This window comes from Crinia signifera, chromosome 6, assembly GCF_055691185.1.
Source record: "Crinia signifera chromosome 6, ASM5569118v1, whole genome shotgun sequence".
In the NCBI taxonomy this organism is placed as follows: domain Eukaryota; kingdom Metazoa; phylum Chordata; class Amphibia; order Anura; family Myobatrachidae; genus Crinia; species Crinia signifera.
Window position 1 is genome coordinate 116,173,235 of NC_139222.1, and position 19,906 is coordinate 116,193,140.

Here is a 19,906-nt window from a genome sequence, read left to right on the forward strand (position 1 = left end):
TTACAGCGTCTTATATAGCGCAGCAGATTCTGTTACAGGGTCTTATATAGCGCAGCAGATTCCGTTACAGTGTCTTATATAGTGCAGCAGATTCCGTTACAGCGTCTTATATAGCGCAGCAGATTCTGTTACAGTGTCTTATATAGTGCAGCAGATTCCGTTACAGTGTCTTATATAGGGAAGCAGATTCCGTTACAGTGTCTTATATAGCGCAGCAGATTCCGTTACAGCGTCTTATATAGGGAAGCAGATTCCGTTACAGCGTCTTATATAGGGAAGCAGATTCCGTTACAGTGTCTTATATAGCGCAGTAGATTCCGTTACAATGTCTTATATAGCGCAGCAGATTCCGTTACAGTGTCTTATATAGGGAAGCAGATTCCGTTACAGTGGTTTTTACGTTTTTTCTTTTCAAATGTAACATGCCAACACATGTTAGCCACGCCCCCAATTTATTACCGGGGGGGGGGGGGGGGGGCGCAAAATATGCCCTTGCTCCGGGCACCATGACACCTAGCTAAACCGCTGTGTGTACAGATTAAACATTAAAAAAATCACTATCTTTACCATACAATGACTCTAAAACTTGCACCCTATTTATTAAGATATAAAAAAATTAAGATCTCGAAACATAGTCAAATCTTGTACATCAAAATAATATAGTCTTATGTCTGCACAACCTTACAATACTTGCATATTAATTTTCCTTACCCTCCTATAGGAACTGTAATAAGCCATTAGTTGAATACAAGCACAGTATATTAATATTGAAATGTTCAAACATGCACCTCCTTTTCCTGAAATTGTGATGGGAGGCACATTCCCGTACACAACACACATCGCAATCCCAGAGCAGACTTTGCTGGGAACGCATATGATACATTGTATATAAAAGGACCACATACAATGTATCGTATGCGATCCAGACACCCAGTGAGTTGGCGGGGTATTGCATTCAAGGTACCGCATGCAATACCTCGCCCTAGTGGATGGCGGCATTTACAGTGGAGAAATATAGTGACCAATGACATGAGGATATCAGGGTTAAACAATTTTGTTTTATGGAACTCTTTCTTTGGGATAGGTTAATAAAGTGTGTAATGGATGAGCTATCAAAGGCATCTGCACCCTATGATTGATTCAATTACCAAATGATGTGCCGTGTACCTATCACATGTGGTCAATCAGCTAGTGTCCAACTTATGTGGTTGGCATCTATTTGACCGTCTACTCTTATACTTTACATAGGTAAGAAAATTCCGTTGTATGTATGTATGTATGTATACATACAGTATGCGTGTCAAGCACTATTGATGAGCAGAACTATATATTATAGCCACCGACACATGAGGAAGGCAGTACAGTGGATTAAGTTGATATATTTGTTTGAACAAAAATTAATTAAGGGTACATAATATGCTAATAATAATGACCCAATATGTAATTTCCAGGAAAAAGGGGATGACATATCGTATATATATCTGGCAGCGTGTATGCCCAATTTGTGCACTCTTGCCATCATTAAAGTTGTCTTCTTTGTTGGTCCTGTTGCAAAGTCAACCAGAAGACATCGCTATTGATGCCATATCCATTGTCGTCCCCCTGCATTGGCATGTAGTTGCACTTGCTGTGTGACCTGGAAAACCTGAACTGTTAGGGGCCCCTGAGGACTGAGTTTGGCAACCACTGACATAGACCTGCATCCTGTAAGGTCACACTCATTAATTGGTACTTTATCTCCCCCCAAGCGTTGATACATATGCCCCATTATCAGTAAGGTACCAGACTTCCCATATTACACCAACTCTGTGATCTTTGATTAATGCTATTAAACCACATTATTTCTTTTACAGCATTTTACCTGTCTCTGTAATAATAATGGACACTTGACTTATTCCCTCTTTCCTCTACAGAGCACAATGAGCTAAATTTTAATCTATGCAAATAGCTGAACCAAAGCCCAAAGCTCAAAAACCAATTAAACTAATAAAATGATTGTATTTTTTTTTCCTTTCAAAGCAAGAAATGAATACTTGATTAATACTAACTTGACCGCTGTTCTTTAATAGGAAAATGGCAAGAATTAATTCTACGTCTATAATTTTTCATTCTAGAATTTTTTTATTATGGATTATTCATCAAAATATAGATAATTTTAAAGGTACTATCATACAAACTACTGTATGTATATTTTCCGAAATAAGGAATGGGGATAGTTTGGTTTTAGTCTATTTTGTATACAGTGCATTCAAGTTTGCAATGGGGGCAGCTCATTCAGAAAACCAGTCAAGTAGACATTAACATGATGGGAAAATGTACTAAGATGGGAGTTCTATTGAACCAACCAATCAGATTGTATCTACTATCTTTGGGATGGTGTTGAATAGTTGTCATTGGCCTAATCCCATCTTCAATAGAACTCCCATCTTAAACATTTTTTACTCCAATGTCAGAAACATAAAAACAGTACTTTAATGTCTTTTCACAGAGTGGTGGTGATTCTGGGTTGCACGCGGCTGTGATTACTTGTTTGTCTTACCTTAGTCATTATTATATTGTGTGTCTTACCGTGACAGTATTCTAATATCAGCCACACTGCCGGTATAACAATAATCTCAGGCTTCAGTAACACAGTTTTAATGTGCAAATATCCACACTTCTTTCGCGTCTAAACCTCCTAGCTCCAGGGGGAACGGTGTCCTCTGGCTGGAACCATGCCATGCATATTGACTCAAGATTCTGGATCACAAGTAGCAGAAGCCATTCTTTGAGACAATTAATAGGACTGTCAATCACAATACATTTACGGATATGTTCTGCAAATCAAAACACTGCATACCTCAAAAGTAGAAAATCATAGGGATTTGTTTCCTTTCCAATGTACAGCACACTTCAGAGTGGCTCTCACAGTCTGCATTGGGTAGGGCTGAAGATAAATATGGATCCTTCTGTAGATCCTCTCTACACTATCGGATAAATTAGTGGATGTTATAAATGTGGATGTGATAATACCCACATTCTTATTTACTATATGGTTGATATATATTAAGATGCCTTTGATTCAGTATATAATTAGTGTTTTTTATAAGTTTATTAAACTTGAAAAATATTTGAATAATTTTGAATTGAACAATCTTCCAAGATAATACTACTAATAGCAGCAATCCCTAACCAATGTGTGTTTTTGTATATACTGTATGTGGCTATTTTCTTTTTAGATTTGCACTCACTTTTACTTTATATCAATATTGTTTCAATAGCAGTACTGTAAACTTTAATGTGCAGGGGTATCCACCACACCACTAACCATCTCTTCAGTGAGCCCCATTTATTGTTACGGTCACCAAGACTTCTGTTGGGCCCGCATGCTGATGAGGCATGGCCACTGGAAAGGGCATGACTCTTGCTACATCCATAACTATTGTGTGACAGAATGCACACAGCACAATATCTCTAATTTGAAAGGGGGTTTGCGGGCCTATTCACACCTGTTCATTCAGGTCTGAATATTTCCCCTGTCCCCAATGCGTATGCACATGTTTAGACCCCTGCAGCGAGGACCTTCAGCAAAATGCACCTTTAGAATGCCTGGGCAGATCTGCGTTCACCATGGAATGCTTTTTCCCCTGCTCGCAGCACTGAGTGGACTCACTCGGCGCTGCGAAGGCCATGGGGAGTAGGAGGCCACTGATTAAATGAGCAGCTCTCCAGAAAACGCCATTGGCCCGCTCCCAAATAGCCCGCAGGGTGTCAATCACCCTGGGAGCAGCGAGCGGAGGCTAGCCTTTGGGCAGATGGGTCGCGCATGTGCACTATGTACTGTGCACATGCATGGGCGTGCAGGACTAAATTGGCTCCAAAGTACCAACCAATCAGAGCCTAAATGACATATTAGAGGCTGTGGGCCTGATTCAGAGTTGTTGGCAAATGCAAAATCTTAAATGGGCAAAACCATGTGCACTATAGGTAGGGCAAATGTAACGTGAAAGCTAAAGGTGCCCACACATTACAGCGATTTTTTTGGGACCGATTGGATGATTTTCATATGTAAATCGCTCGCAATCTAGAATGATCAGGATCCGATATGCACTCTCTTGGATCTCTAGCTGCGTCTTCTGATATTACCTGCAGCAGGGTTTAGAAGATGCAGCTAAAGATCTGTGGGTCTCGGGGATTTGGGTGCTTGGGTGTTTTGTTGGTCAGATATTTGGGAGTTGGGGCACTTGGGCACGTTCAGGTTGTGTTCAGGTGCTCAGGAGGTGTTTGGCTGTGTCGGGGCACTCTGGTATTGGGGTGGGTTCAGGCGCTCAGGTAATTTGGGAGTTGGTGCACACTGATGTTCGAGCACTCAGGTATCCATGTACCCTGGACTCTTGGGTATTTGGGCGCTTGTGTGTGTGTGTGCTTATGTATTTGGGAGTTGAGGTGCTTGGAAGCACTCAAGTGTTTGGGCAGTCAGGTTGGGGGGGGGGGGGGGGGTGAGGACTGGAGGAGAGGTAAGCGATGGCCACCACCACTCTTGACTGTACCACACTGACAGGGGAGAGTACATGAACTACAGGAGTTCTGGAGGCTTGGAACCTCTGTACAGTAGAATCATCCCTGCTCATCAGTAGTCTTAGCCAAAACTGAAAGAGACATTCTTTATATAGATTTTCTTTGATGGACTCAGCAATGCCCTCCAGGGGCATGCACCCTTAGGCAGATGCCTAGATCTGCCCAATAGCAGTACTAGCCTCCATTCCAAGGCATTGCTCATGTTAATAACCATCTCATTTTGTGGTAAATTTATTTTACTGTTTAAGATTTTCCCATTTAATTCCCCCTATTTTATATTGTATTGTTTGTTTAGGCAGTTGTAACCATCCATATATAGTACAGTCAACATTTGGGGCAGATGCAATAATCCTTGGAGAGATATAAAATGGAGATCAATAAATTACCACCCAACGGTTTATGACATTATTAAACCATAGCCTAAATTGCATAGGCTGTATTGTGATGATCTATACATGTACAGGCAAGGGAGCACATAGGTAGGGTGGCCAATCCCGGGATCGGAATCGGCGGGATCCAGTGATTTGGCCTCTAAAACGCCTGGATTTCAATCCTGGGATTGACGTTTCCAATCCCGGGATTTCGGGATTAGACTGCGCAGTGCAGCTCTGCGCAGCGTAACAAGGTCCCGCTGCGCAGGCCACACAGTCGCACAGCGTGCTGCCTGCCCTTCCACCCTGACTGCATTACCTGGATTTCGGCTTCCCGACACCCATCTTCACTGCGTGCCCGCCCTCCCACCCACCGGCTCCTGGCTTCGCCCGGCTCCCGGCTACAAAACGCCCACACAGTTTCACCGCCCACCATCCCGGCCGCACCTCACCACACATGTAAGTTAATATGCGGGGCGGCCACGGAGGGTTTTTCTTATTAGGGAAGCTAATCCTGGGATCCCGGGAATCCCGAGATTTCCGGGGAATGTGATGTAGACCATGCACCATTTTAGTTGCCCTTCTTTGTATGTTCTTTAATGTATTTATATAATTCTGGATTGTATCGAGGTGTGGATTGGTATGTCGGCTGTCAATAGGTTGACCAATATTGGTCACTAGTGAAAAGGTAGACACAGGGAAAAAATCCTGTACATATCCTGTTTATTCAACATAAGGGTGGGAGGTTGAACAATTTAATCTTGGGCATTATCTGCTCTTTGGGGCCTAGTTTTTAAAACTGCCATCCTGTCTGTCACTGCAGTGCCAATCCTAGATGTGCTACGTGTTTGTGCCACCCACTTGTGTCGCTTGGTGCAACCTTTTGGCTTAAAAACAATATTGTGAGTTGTGAGGTGTTCAGAAATGAAATGAGAGGAAAGTTATTTTATTGCGGTTAATAATATTATTATTATTAACAGTTTCTTATATAGCGCACACAGATTCTGCAGCGCTTTACAGAGTATTGTTGAACATTCACATCAGTCCCTGCCCCAGTGGAGCTTACAATCTATATTCCCTACCACATGTACACACACACACAGACATTCTAGGTTTAATTTTTTTGGAAGCCAATTGAACTACCTGTATATTTTTGGATTGTTGGAGGAAGCCAGAGTGCCCAGAGTAAACCCATGCAAACACGGGGAGAATATACAAACACCGCACAGTTAGGGCCATGGTGGTAATTGAACCCATGACCTTCGCGCTGTGAGGCAGTAATGCTAACCATTACACCACCTGTGATGCCCCCAATAATAGGGTAGCAACAACAATAAAAACAAAACACATATTCTGACATTTAAGCAGTATTTATGATTTTTTGCCCCCAATCCAGAAACAGAAAAGAAAACCCCAAAAGTGTCTGGTGCACATCCCTAATATTTCAAGATCTAACTTGTACAGCCTCTTCTAATGGATAGTTTGACTGAGCTTCAAAGCAAATGTAAATATAATAAAACAATATTTCAATTATTTGCAAATTATGGTATGTTTAATATACATATATATATAAAATAATGCCTTAAGGTATTAAGCTTACACTGTTTGACAATAGGATTTTATACTGGCTCAGGTTTTACAGATGCCAACAAGTGATTGCCAATATATGTGAAGTAAATACACGCACAAAACACAATGAATACATTTTACAGCATTGACCTTCTCTGGTCCTCACAACGTGCTGACTGTCCTACATGTGATGGCTTATTAAAGATGGGCCATTTTTACAAAATACCACAGGGGCCAGTCGCAGAGTGTGCTAGACAGAAAATGCCTTGCTGAAACGAGATAATCTTGTCTTAAGACACAGACGGCTTATATCATTACGACTCATACGATATTATGGATCCCCCTTGAAACAGAGCTGTGATGCTAAAAGTTATACATGGATTGAGCCTCCTCCTCTGCTCATATCAAGTTTATTTGTGTCCTTCACTTGTCTCTGACTTTTACAGAACTGACTCTTATCATGCTGAAGTGAGGTGATCACAAGCTAACAACGCCCAGACATGTTTGTCAGTGCACCAAGGATAGAAAAGTTGACACAACCTTATAGTAACAAGAATAATCGCACCATGGTATTCATACTTTATCTTGTAATCTTTATCCGACAAAAGTACTCAATGGTGTCTTTTGTATTCCAAAATCCATGTAATTGTATTGCAGATCCACTAATGTTAGGATCATGGTGGCATTCTCATGCTGACATCATGAATGTAAACGTGTCATACCACACCCACATAAGTCCCCCATATAGGGGACTATTCCCAAATATTGCCCCTAAAATAAAGATTTTCGGTACTCTTTACCTAGTACGGCGCCCGTCGCGGGCATCGCGGGTACATTTATGTGTGGCCGCGACGCGACCGACGCGATGCCCGCGATTTCCCATTGAAACCAATGTTAAACATGGAAATCGTGTCGGTCGCGTCGCGGCCGGCCATAAATGTACCCGCGATGCCCGCGACGCGATGCTCCCGATTTCCCATAGGAATCAATGTTAAAAGGCGCGATGGACCCGATTTTACTGTTAAATGGCTCAATCCACCCGATTTGGCCATATGAATCAATGTTAAATGGGCCACAGAGCCCATTAACCCTTAAATGTCCCCCCAAATTTTTAACGCCACCCCACGATCCACGCCAACCCGAAGCGTGGCGAGCGCAGCGAGCCCGCGAGGGGCGGCGGTACGCGTCCTCCGACCTTTTCATGCCCTACTATCCACTACGGCGTGGTGTGAGAATATAATAGTGTGGCGAGCGCAGCGAGCCACCGAGCCCGAAGCGTGGCGAGCGCAGCGAGCCCCGCGAGGGGACGCGGATACCTTCACAGTTATGCGCGTCCCCTCGCGGGCTTCACAGGTGTCCGTGGCGACGCGGACACCTGTGAAGCCCGCGAGGGAACGCGTCTACCTGTGAAGGTATCCGCGTCCCCTCGCGGGGCTCGCTGCGCTCGCCACGCTTCGGGCTCGGTGGCTCGCTGCGCTCGCCACACTATTATATTCTCACACCACGCCCTAGTGGATAGTAGGGCATGAAAAGGTCGGAGGACGCGTACCGCCGCCCCTCGCGGGCTCGCTGCGCTCGCCACGCTTCGGGTTGGCGTGGATCGTGGGGTGGCGTTAAAAATTTGGGGGGACATTTAAGGGTTAATTTGGCCTATTTGGCCCCAAATCGGGTCCATTGAGGCATTTAACAGTAAAATCGCGGTCAATCTGCCGTTTTAACATTGTTCCCTATGGGAAAATCGCGGTGATCGCGGTCATCGCGGGCATCGCGGCCATCCCGATTTACCCGCGATGCCCGCGATGACCGCGATCACCGCGATTTTTACCCCCGACGCCCGCGATTTCAATCGTGGGCGCCGTTCTAGGTAAAGAGTACCAGATTTTCTATCACTGCTTATCAGTGCAACAGAAAATCAGTGTCATACCAAAACCATATACTGGAAAAGTTAAGCGATGATCAAACTCATCAACAATACTGGCAGGCAGGGGTAAGAGGAGACCTACCACTTCACCAGCCAGTCCAGATCCCCTATACGCATTTGTCCAGATCACATCAGACTTCCAAATGCAGAATCTATTAAATAAAAACATAAATAAATGTAAAAAAAATAGTAATATAAATTTGTATAGAAACAGATATATAAAATATAAAATAGAGATATTTAATGTATTTACCATACAACATAATTATTTATTTTAGTAATAAAGCATTATTTCCTTTACTTGCCCTTGCTGAGATGGCACTTGTGACAAGTGGAGAGTGTTGGGGAAGCTATCGCCACAGAAGGCTATTGCTGGCAACACCTAGCAACAGCCGCTAGTGGTAGAGATTGATAAATAGGAAAAAAACATATTTATACCTACAATATATATTGTTACTGGAGATAGGGCTATGGGCCTTATTCTGGTTCGCTCTAAGAGGCAAATTCCTTCTGAAATGGACAAAACCATGTTCACTGCAGGGGGGCAGATGTTACATGTGCAGAGAGAATTAGATTTGGGTGAGTTATTTTGTTTCTGTGCAGGGAAAATACTGACTGCATTATTTCTATACTGCAATATAGATCTCACTTTGAAGTAAAACCCCACCCAAATCTAATTCTCTCTGCACATGTTATATCTGCCCCACCTGCAGTGCCCATGGTTTTGTCCATTGGAGAAGGAATTTGCCTCTAAGAGTGAACCAGAATAAGGCCCTATGTGACGATTAATAAATATGCCCCATGATTCTTCAGTTAGGCATTCCTCCATCAACATCAAATATGTATTACAGATCCACTTTCTGTGATGTCACTGTGAGGTAGATTTATTAAGCTTAGTGAAGTAATAAAGTGGTTGGTACGTTATCACTGGCCAATCAGCTTCTAACTGCCAAGCTACATGTTGGTGTTGAAAACTGCCAGTTGGGAGCTGGCTGGCTGGTGCCAGACACTTTATCACTTCATTGAGTGTAATACATCTGCCACTGAGTGAGCAAGAAACAACAGATTGCCTATCTGACCTAAAACAGATGCAAGTAACAGTGGAATATTGAAATGAGGGATTCCCACTCAAGGATTTTAATTACATTTAATAGTGGGTAGTGAAAAAAAATGGACAACCCCTTTAATATTGCAGCTGTGACGAGTAGTCTTTCAGTTGTGTTGTACAATCTCTTAAATGACTGTACATGTAAACTAGCTGCTACATCAATAATACTTTTAACATCCCACAATGAAACTAGAGACTCTTCCAGCATTAAGAAGCATATTACAAATTGCAGACCTCTGCCAATTAGATGTACTTGCTTGGAAAAAGTTACACTGTACAAGGACAGCAGGCGCAGCCTGATACTTGGTGTCATTTTCCTTGTGGCTTATTATTAAAACAGGCCAATTCCCACCCCATTAGCTCTGATATGAGGAGAAATGTTACACTGAGCATCTCGTTCACACTGCTACCGAGTTTCTGCCACCTGTGAGCTACTCTCATAAAGCAAGCCGAATGGAGAGTGTGACAAGTTGTGTTCACAAGCCAAGAGTTCTTGTCTTGCCAAGTAATGAGCAGCTGCCTCTCTGTGTTTTGTAACTCTATCAGCAGTAATTGCCATGTGCCAGTCTAGCCCAATCTACATAGGGACAAACAATTTTGCCATCTGGATCATTAACTAGTTGAAGAACAATCTTAGCACCATATTGACTTGAAATAAACAGTTGAGGCTATTATTAAACTACTATGAATAGAAATGTGCTAACCACCATTGTTCCTGCTGAACTCTGAAGTATGAAAAACTGGTGGAGAATTTGTTTGGTGTATAACTATAGCTAGTAGTAAAGTTGAACTGTGCAAAGCATCTACCGAGGAACAGACATTACAAGCTATTAAGGAAAATGGGTTTAAAGAACTAAGCTACAGCTGTTAAGAAGGGTTGTTTGAGTATGGCAGCAGCTACATGTAGCAATACATACATTGCATACACTTGAGGGACACTACAAGGTAAATGTATAGAAACACACATGAGGATCCTTGTGCCTCGTCTTGCGCTAAACAACTTTTAATACAATGTTTTTAATCAAAATGCTATGTGACAGGACCGCTTCCCAAGACTGCACTGATTAATTCCATATCTTTCACTTGTACATCTGTCTGCGACTGAGAGGCAAATGTACTAAGCCAGTGGTTCCCAAACTTTCTTGACCAGAGCACCCCAGCATTTGTTCAAGGCACCCCTAGTCAAAATGTTTATCCTGGATACTAAACAAATAAATTGTCCTTAACTGTCACCCTCAGGTTCAAGTCCTGCACCCACCAAGCACAACACAAGTCTCCTCCAGGAGGAGTCGAGCACACACCGCTCCAGCCGCCCTGACACCCCGGGTGAACGCTCGCCAGCAGAACCCGGAAGTGACAGGAGTGACTGTAGTAGCGGTGTGGACCTGCTGCCGGCTGCACCGCGGGAAGTGCGGACCCCGGTGAAGACTGAAGAAGACGCGAGGCAAAGATCTACATCGACGCAGCAGATGCCGGGTATCGGGTAAGTGTCACGGTGGACCACCAGCCCCCGGTACCACTCAACACTTTCCTTGACCACCAGAGACTATTGCACGATCAGAGACAGAGTCCAAGTGCCCTCTCCCACCCCATACCAACCACTGAATCCAACACCACCCATCCCACCCGCCCAACAAGCGGACCCCGTGCATTGCCCAAACACGGAGCCTCTACTTGTCCCCACAAGAACCCAGGTCGTTCACACAAGGGTAGGCTGACACACACCAGTGCCTGCGGAAGACACACCAGTGAGATCTACAGTGCACAGTTGGTCACTGTGACGTCCACCCACAAGTGTGATCACCCCCACCCCTACCCCACCCAGCTTATCCCTTTTGATTATAGACTCAAAATTAATATTGTATCAGTTACAATAAAGAAACTTTCTTTAGTTTCTTCAGTCTCCTAGAACATTTATGATTGGCAAAACCACAAGTCCACACATGATGTACAGACCATAATCACAGAGTGCGCATTTTCTGCCCCAAATATAATACCCTCAGGTTCAGTTATGTGGTGGGGAACATAGCTGTGGTTCTAATTGCCCATACATTTTATAATTGGTAGCCACTGGTTTTTCCTATCACTTTGAGCATACATAATTTATTTTAAACGTGGACCCCAACCCAAGGCACCCCTACATGCATCCCGAGGCACCCCAGGGTACCTAGGCACACCGTTTGGGAACCACTGTACTAAGCCTTGGAAAATAATAAAGTGGAAACAGATAAAAGTCAGGATGTACTAAAGGAAAACTATAGTAAAAACATAATTTTCTGTTTTTTTAAACACAGTTTTATATGCACTAAGCCTGTATGCCAGGGCTTCGGTGCGAAAGGTAATGCCAGCTAAAACTGGCACCACCCTATAGATGCCTATACAGGTTACTCCCGGTATCCCCCACAGCAATCCAGATCCGTCTAAAAATGCGCCAACGGACTCCCAGGTCATAAACCTGGAAGTTCATTGGCGGTCAGTGATCACAATAGACCGCTCTTATCGGGAGAGCTATCCTTTGCGGTACTAATCACAAATGTCTAGTGTGTATCTGATTAGCACCAGTGCAGTCATTGTGATGTGTGGGGGGGGGGGATCTAAAGCTGGCCATACACCTAAAGATTCTGGGCCCAATCTGGCTGATTGGAACAAAAATCTGGTACCCTATGGGAACAAATGACAATTGACCAGTTGGAAAACTGACAAAAATGTTCATTCAGATATTACCAGATTTTAGTTCCAACCGGCCAAATCTTTAGGTGTATGGCCAGCTTTATTAGTCTAATTTCAATACCTGAGCTCATGCTCCCTTTTCATATATAGATTACACAAGAATTATGGGTGACTTTCCTTCTCAATTATCCCTTGCACCCAACAAGGGAACCCCAATAACTTCTACCCTCCTATCTCAGGCCACAGCTGGCCTTATCTCCCCCTGATGATCTTTGTCTGACAGGAAAATTCACACTGAACTATATCACTCCGCCCCTCTATTCACTAATACCCCTTTTAGACCAAAACGCCGGGTTTGGACCCTGGTTGAAGCCGGGTGCGACCCGGCGTTTAGGGGCATTTACACCGGACGGGCTTAAACGCCCGCACCCCCCTCCCGCCCCTTCCCGGCGCTTGAAGATGACAGCGCGATGTCATCTTCAAGCGCCGATCAACGCCGCCGTACCCGGAACGCTGCTGGGGGCAGCCCAGCACTAAGGTAAGCTGCTAGGCTGCCCCCAGTCCCCGCGCGCACCCCCGCCATTGGACAGGAGGTGAATGGATGCCGCACACAGGCATCCGTTCACCTCCCTCCCCCGCTGCTGTCTGCAGAGTATAGCAGACAGCAGTGCCGGCTGTCAGTGTCAGACTGACAATCCGTCCAACCTGCGGACGCTGCGGTCCAGAGGTTGGACGTTCCCCATTTATGTAAATGGGAGCCGGGTCATCCGACCCGGCGTTCCCATTTACACCGCCCTCTACCCAGGTCCTAGCCGTGTTCTACCCAGGTCAGGACCTGGGTAGAAGTCCCGTGTAAAGGGACACGGCGTTAGGGATTTACACCGCCGAAGATCCGGGTCTGACCCGCCGCTGACCCGGATTTTTCAGCGGTGTAAAAGGGGTATTACAGGTCACCATCCAAATCACTACTGTATTAATCCACCTATTGTCACAGCAGGGTGCTACATATATAAAGCAGAATGCACCAATCAGGATGCAACATAGGGAAACCACCCTGTATTCCTAGCAGGAAACCAGAATCTTTCTTAAGGACCATACCTTTTCCAATAAACTTGGTAATGAAGTTGTTCATATACTCATTTGTAATCAGTCTTTTTTTTCTACAATATATTCTGCATAACCATCAATAATCACTGGTGTGACATTGGTTTAAAAAAAAAAAAAAACAATTTTAAAGATCGGCAAGCATCCAGAATAAATTTATAAAGATTTTTAAATATCCTTATTAATCTACAGCTGAATTTATTTGAAGGCTGACAAAGTTTTTTCTTCTTCAAACATTTACTTTTATTTTCAGTAAGAAACAAGAAAATTCTCACAATGTAACAAGGCACATGCATTCCAATAAAAGGAAAGACTAAAAACATAAAGAAATCTGACTAAGATATTAAACAGTTGAAAAAGTATATATCTACTGTACATTCACTGAATGGCAAAAGCCATTACAAAGGAATCACAACTACAACATAGGAGTAGAAATATCACTATTCGCTCGGCTATCCTGAAACATAAAATTTTACGCAATTCCTGAAACATCAAATTTTTGTTCAAGTTTTTGTTAATGTGTGTAAGTCTGACCATTCCAGAACCCTGCGACAGGGACAGACTGATTGGGGCCGACACTGACATTAGAGACCCTTCCTTTAAAACTCCTGGGCATGCTTGCGTTTTTTTCTGACACCCAGAAAAATGGCAGGATACCACCCCCAAACGCTGACTTCCTGTCAGTCAAACTGGAAGTGGATTGTGATCGATTCTTTTGCTATTTTTATCGTTATTTTGGCTCAAGCATGCACGCTATAATCCATACGTATGCGCAGTCATTCCATAATCAAACGTATTGCAGATTTGCACATCAGCAATCAACTTTGAATAACCCCATAGAGCAATAAAATGAAGCATGAAGGCCACATAGGTGTCATTATAGCACAGTGGCGTAACAATAGCCCCGCATACACCGCGGTTGCGGGGAGATGCTGAGTAGGTGTGGGCGCCGGGGGTCTGCGGGGCTATCGATGCTCTGCACTGCCCTGCTGCCTTACCCCGCTGGTGCTGCTTGCCATTGCCGCCGCCGGGTGTGTGGCTGGGATTTGCAGAACTTCTAGTCTGCAGTCCCGGTTCTCCTCCCAGCTGGCTCCTGCAGTGCTAATGAAAAAAAATAACGGTACTTGTGTATTTGCATGGCGCCCAATTTGCATACGTACGCAGGCGTAGTGCAATTGCATTGCATCGCACGGCACTGTTTCGTGCCGTGCGATGCAATCTCACTAGTTAATATGGTACTTGTATATTAGCACAGCGCCCGTTACGCAGTTAGCGTAGCGGTGCTGTCAGAATCAGCGTAGTGTTTGCGCGGGCTGCCTAAATAGCGTAGTCAGTCAGAAGTAGCGTAGTGTTCCCGCTCCCTATCAGATTCAGTCAAAGGTGAAGGAGAAGTGACTGCGTAATGGCTGCAGAACCTGTCACAATGTTCACCTTGCCGCAGAGGAGGAGGCAGTGGTTTTCTTCCAGCAGCACCATTTGCTGCCAGTGACACAAACATGTGTTAATGGACACCCAATGCGCTTAAGTATGAAGGAGTGCAAGTGGCGCTGCCATATTAAAATGTGTCGGAAGAAGGTTAGCCTCCGTGCGGGACATTGGTTCCCGGGTTGCCGGTTACCTTTCCTTATGCTGATACGGTTCATTTATTCATGGGCGGAGGAGCTCACAAGTATCAGTTTCTGTGAGCGACAACTCAAGTTGTCAAATAAAACAACGGTGCTATACAATAACCTGATGCGGGAGGCCTGCACCGTGGTCCTAATGTCACAGCCCCAACACTGTATTGGCGGTCCTGGGAAAATCGTGGAAGTTGACGAGAGCCTCTTTGTACAGAGGAAAAGTCACGTGGGACAGATGCTGCCTCAACAGTGGCTATTTGGAGGCATTTCAAGAGACACCGGTGAGTGCTTTGTTACACCTGTACAAGACATGACGCTAGTACCCTGATGGCCATCATCAATCAATTCATTGAACCGGGGATGACTATCTACTCCAATTGCTGGCGTGCCTATAACACAGAGCAGTTGGAGCAGGCAGGGTACTACCATGTTTGGGTGAACCACAGATATTATTTTGTTGCAGCGAGCCACTGAGCCCGAAGCATGGTGAGCACAGCGAGCCCCGCGAGGTAACGCGGATTACTTTACATGTATTCCATGGCCCTTCGCAGGGCTCGCTGTGCACGCCACGCTTCGGGCTCGGTGGCTCGCTGCGCTCGCCAAACTTTATAAAGTCGACTCCACGCTGACATGGATAGTGGGGGTATGAAAAGGTCGGTAGGACGTGTTCCGCGTCCCCTCGCAGGGCTCGCTGCGCTCACTATGCTTTGGGGTGATGTGGATAGTGGGCGGTGTGCTAAAGCCCATTGCACCACATAGACATGTACACTGGGGGTGTTTTGCTAAATCGCATTGCACGCAAAATCGCGTCAGGGTACAGTGAATAAATTAACTAGTGAGATCACATCGCACAGCACGAAAATGTGCCATGCGATGCAATTTCACTACGCAGAATAGCCCACTAAGCAAATAGCTTAGTGGGCGCCCTGCAAATACACAAGTACCCAAATAACTCACACGAAATGTCCACCCCCTTAACAGCAGACACGTGGGGTGGACATTTTGTGTGAGTTATTTTTTCATTAGCACTGCAGGAGCCAGCCAGGAGGAGAGCCAGGACCACAGACTAGTAGATCTGCGGGTCCTGGCCACCCGACCACACATCAGGTGGCGGCAACAACAAGCAGCGCCAGCGGGGTAAGGCAGGTTTGGGGTGGGGGCTTAATTTTACCGGGGGGGGGGCTGTTGTTATAGTTACCCCACTGGTATAGCACACACTGAGGTCATAATAAAAAAAAATATAGGGTAAGTCAACATAGTAAGCTGTGCCAACAGATCCTCTCTAAGTTTCAACTTTTTTGTAGATAGCTTCATTATGTACTCTTCTTTCAAATCACTGATCCACAGTGGGCGGAATGCAGCAAGCATCACAAAGCAACTTGCAATGCTTGCTGCCAGTCTCTGCATGCATACCATCATCTAGCAATGCTGTATGCATGAAGAATTTGGCAAAGGCAAAGGACAGCACTTGAGATAAGAGCCGTACTTTGCAATGGTAGGACTTCTGGGTTTTGGACCCAGAGCCCTATCTGCTCATGTGTCCAGTGCCGCAGGTGCTGCCTATGGCAGTGGTTCCCAAACTGTGTGCCTAGGCACCCTGGGGTGCCTCAGGACACTTGCAGGGGTGCCTTGGGTTGGTGGACCAGGATCAATTCATATTATGTATGGTCAATGTACCAGGCAAAACCAGTGCTTGTGGCTGCCAATCATAATATAAGTGGACATATAACAGAAACAAATCCTGTCCTTCACCAGATAACTGACATATAAACACAATGCACTTAATTTTTTTTTTTTTCCTGAATTCCTCGATAAGAAGCATTTGGCCTAGGGGTGCCTTGAAAATATTTTGATGCTCTAGGGCGCCATGATTCAAAAACGTTTGGGAACCACTGGCCTATGGGCTTCTATCGCAGGAATCCACGATTGAAGCCCATAGGCTTCTATGGGCAATGCCGATTTGAATATGGCATTGCCCACCGTATTCAAACCCATGTATAAAACAAGCTCTCTGCTTATCACAGCCTGGTCTTGCAGTCCAGGAGGGAGGGAACACCTCCCAATGGGACTGCCTTGTGTGCCTGTGACTGGCAGGCAGGACTTCCAATAGGAAGTCACTGCCAGTCACAATGAAGTCAGTGCAGCCTTGTGGACTTCAGCTGGCTCACTGACACCTGACAGTCCTGCAGCCCATAGATGAAATATGCCACTAGTTATACTTCACATCCTACCTGGATGTCACAATTGCTAGCTAACATAATTTTATATAGAACATTAAGGTTAAAATAAGTATACCTTATATAGCGGCAGACACAGCATATGTGTCCGTTTTCTACAAACAATGACCCTTCTAGTCGCAAAGACTGTTAAGGATGTGAGCAGGTCACATGGTCATCATTATGTTGTTCACCTGGTCAGCATATTGAGGTTAAAAAATCCCATCACGCCTGCATTTTAGCATCTATTTATGATAGCATACTTACTGAGTTGAAAAATTACATTTTGCTATCTATAAATTTATAAAAATAAGCCTAAACAGATGAAAGCCTGGACACAGGCGATGCCAGACTTGACATGCCCGGAGCTAACCAAAGCATTGTGGTGCTCCAGGAAATTATTACCCGCTATACAATACCAAGAAATGTTTCTCAACATTTTCCATAAAGCATATTTTTCCCCCCGCAGACAATTCCTCGCTGGAATGGCCCCCACGGCAACGTGCCCGAGGTGCCAGGCCAGCGAGGCAAACCTATACCATTATTTCTGGGATTGCCCCATAATTAAACTGTTTTGGCTTCAGGTCAGGAAGTTCGCACAGGACCATCTGGTGAACTATGTTCCTTTCACTGATCAATGGGCTATCTTTGGTATACTGCCTGGGGACCAAAGAATAACCAGGGGGTGTGGGCGGCTTTTGGTGATTGTTAGTGCGGTCGCACGCAAGGCCATCCTGCAGACATGGATCGACGCTGTTCCCCCTTCTATGCAGTTATTTAAGACAAAACTGTTCCATGTATTCAACATGGAGTGGATTGAGGGTCTCTTAGATAAAGAACGCCTCACTAAGAAAATATTTGATACATGGGAAAGCTATATAGCTGTGCTCTCACCTGAAATCAGAACAAAACTCCATAACTCATTTAAGGATACCCAGTGGTATCTGATGAGACTTATTTCAGGGGACCCCCCTATAACCATAGACGCCTAAGAGTGAGGTGTTTTTGCCAACTTGATTGACAGCCCTGGGACACCAAGGGCTCATAGATAGGTTATATATATTTGAGGTGAACAAATTACTTAAACACATATTGTGCCTTGCCGAGACCTTTAATTGTGGCGGACAGTGCCTGATAAAAGAGATAATACTGTTCAAAGACTTCTTTTTCGTATGTCCATGTTACCTGTATTGAAATTGCTATTTATACATTCATTCTGTAACATTGTGATTTTCGGTGTTTCAATAAAAAAAAAAAAAAAAAATAAGCCTAAACAATCAGTAGACATACCAGACTAACATATACTATATCAAGTCATATGATAGGCCTATGGGTTTCACACCCTACCGGCATTTCATTATTCTATCCTCCTATACAGATGGAGCGCCCCTGGTACTTGCCCGGGGATCGCCAGCATGCTTATGCTGGCGATCGCCGGCGCAGAGGTGCTCCATCTGTCTAATGTCTGACATTATTTTCATACTACATTTAGGTTAATATTAAAATATATAACATTGTAACATACAGTTGATATGTGATATATTCAACAAAGCAGTGACCTTTCTACCAAAGCCGAGTGACATCACAAAGGATGTAATTCACATGATCAGAATACAGAGGTGAAAAATCATACCCTGCCTGCATTATACCTTGTATTTATAATCTAATCTATTAATTTATTTAGGTTAAATTAATCTTACACTACATCAGGGGTGACCAAACCTGTTCTCAAGTACTACCAACAGTTCATGTGTTTCAGGCAACCTATGGGGCTATAGTAGGAATGAATGCAGCATGTTTGAAACTGTGACCGTTAGCAATGACTACAGCTGTGCACTATATAGGTGATTAGGAAAACATGGAACCTTGGTAGATCTCGACGACTGGTTTGGCCACCCCTGCACGACATGATCAGCAGAGATACAGATGTGCTTGTTAGCATACACCAAGCCTCAAAACACCATACAACCAACTACGAACAGAGCACACGCTGCTGTAGCAGAGTTAATTGGCTCTGGCCCAGAAAACGCAATTACACCTGTAATAGGGGAGAGGACAGATACTGATTGGCCCGCTCCACCTGCAATCAAGCAAGCAATGGCACATTTGAAGCTGCTGCTAGGCCATGAGATGGGACCCACCAGTGAATGCTTATTCTGCATATGGCAGATGCCTGAATCTCATTAGTCTGATCCTGATCCCCCGGCAGTTGTCACCATAGGTGTGGACAGGAGCTGACGTGGAGATGCCAATTTGGGAAATCCCCCCTTTGCCTAGTCACAGACTACATCCTCTACCCTTTGGTCTGAGACATAGACTGCTCTTTCCTGGATGAGTGGGAGAGAGTAGTCCATAATGTGGCGGGTATGCGTCATAGGGTTGACAGTAATTAGGTCGATAGTCAGTAGGTTGACCACTATTGGTCAACGATCAAAAGATCGACACATGGAAAAGGTTGATAAGCAACAGGTCAACATGGAAAGGGTCGACATGAAAAAGTTGGACATAGTTACATAGTAGTTAAGGCTGAAAAAAGTCCATCTAGTTCAACCTAGGTTTATTAGCTTAACCCTTGTTCTATGTAGTGAATACTGATATTTTATTTTAAAGACAGATTGTTATTCTTATGTGTACCCCTGGATGTTTTTAACCAATAAATGTTTGTCCAACCTTATTGTAAATCAACCTTATTCATAGTTTGGTTGCCCTGACTGTGAATTTTTTTTCCTTCTAAGCAAACTAAATCTTTTTTAATCTAAACTCGTGCCCAC

General features: G+C 44.4%; 1 protein-coding gene across 4 annotated transcripts in view; it reads right to left on the reverse strand.

Moving 5' to 3' along the window:
* The window catches only part of LOC146008023 (uncharacterized protein C17orf113-like), a 294,190-nt gene that overhangs the window by 193,783 nt on the left and 80,501 nt on the right, over window positions 1-19,906 (reverse strand). For 2 of the 4 annotated variants that reach the window (XM_083146887.1, XM_083146884.1), the window contains exon 2: window positions 8,501-8,570. The exons of 1 other annotated variant lie outside the window; for it this stretch is intronic. The gene's annotated coding sequence lies outside the window, so the exon portion shown is untranslated. Of the gene's footprint in view, window positions 1-2,839; window positions 2,946-8,500; window positions 8,571-19,906 lie in introns of those variants that run through there. One more of the 4 variants, XM_083146886.1, reaches the window with a different exon arrangement.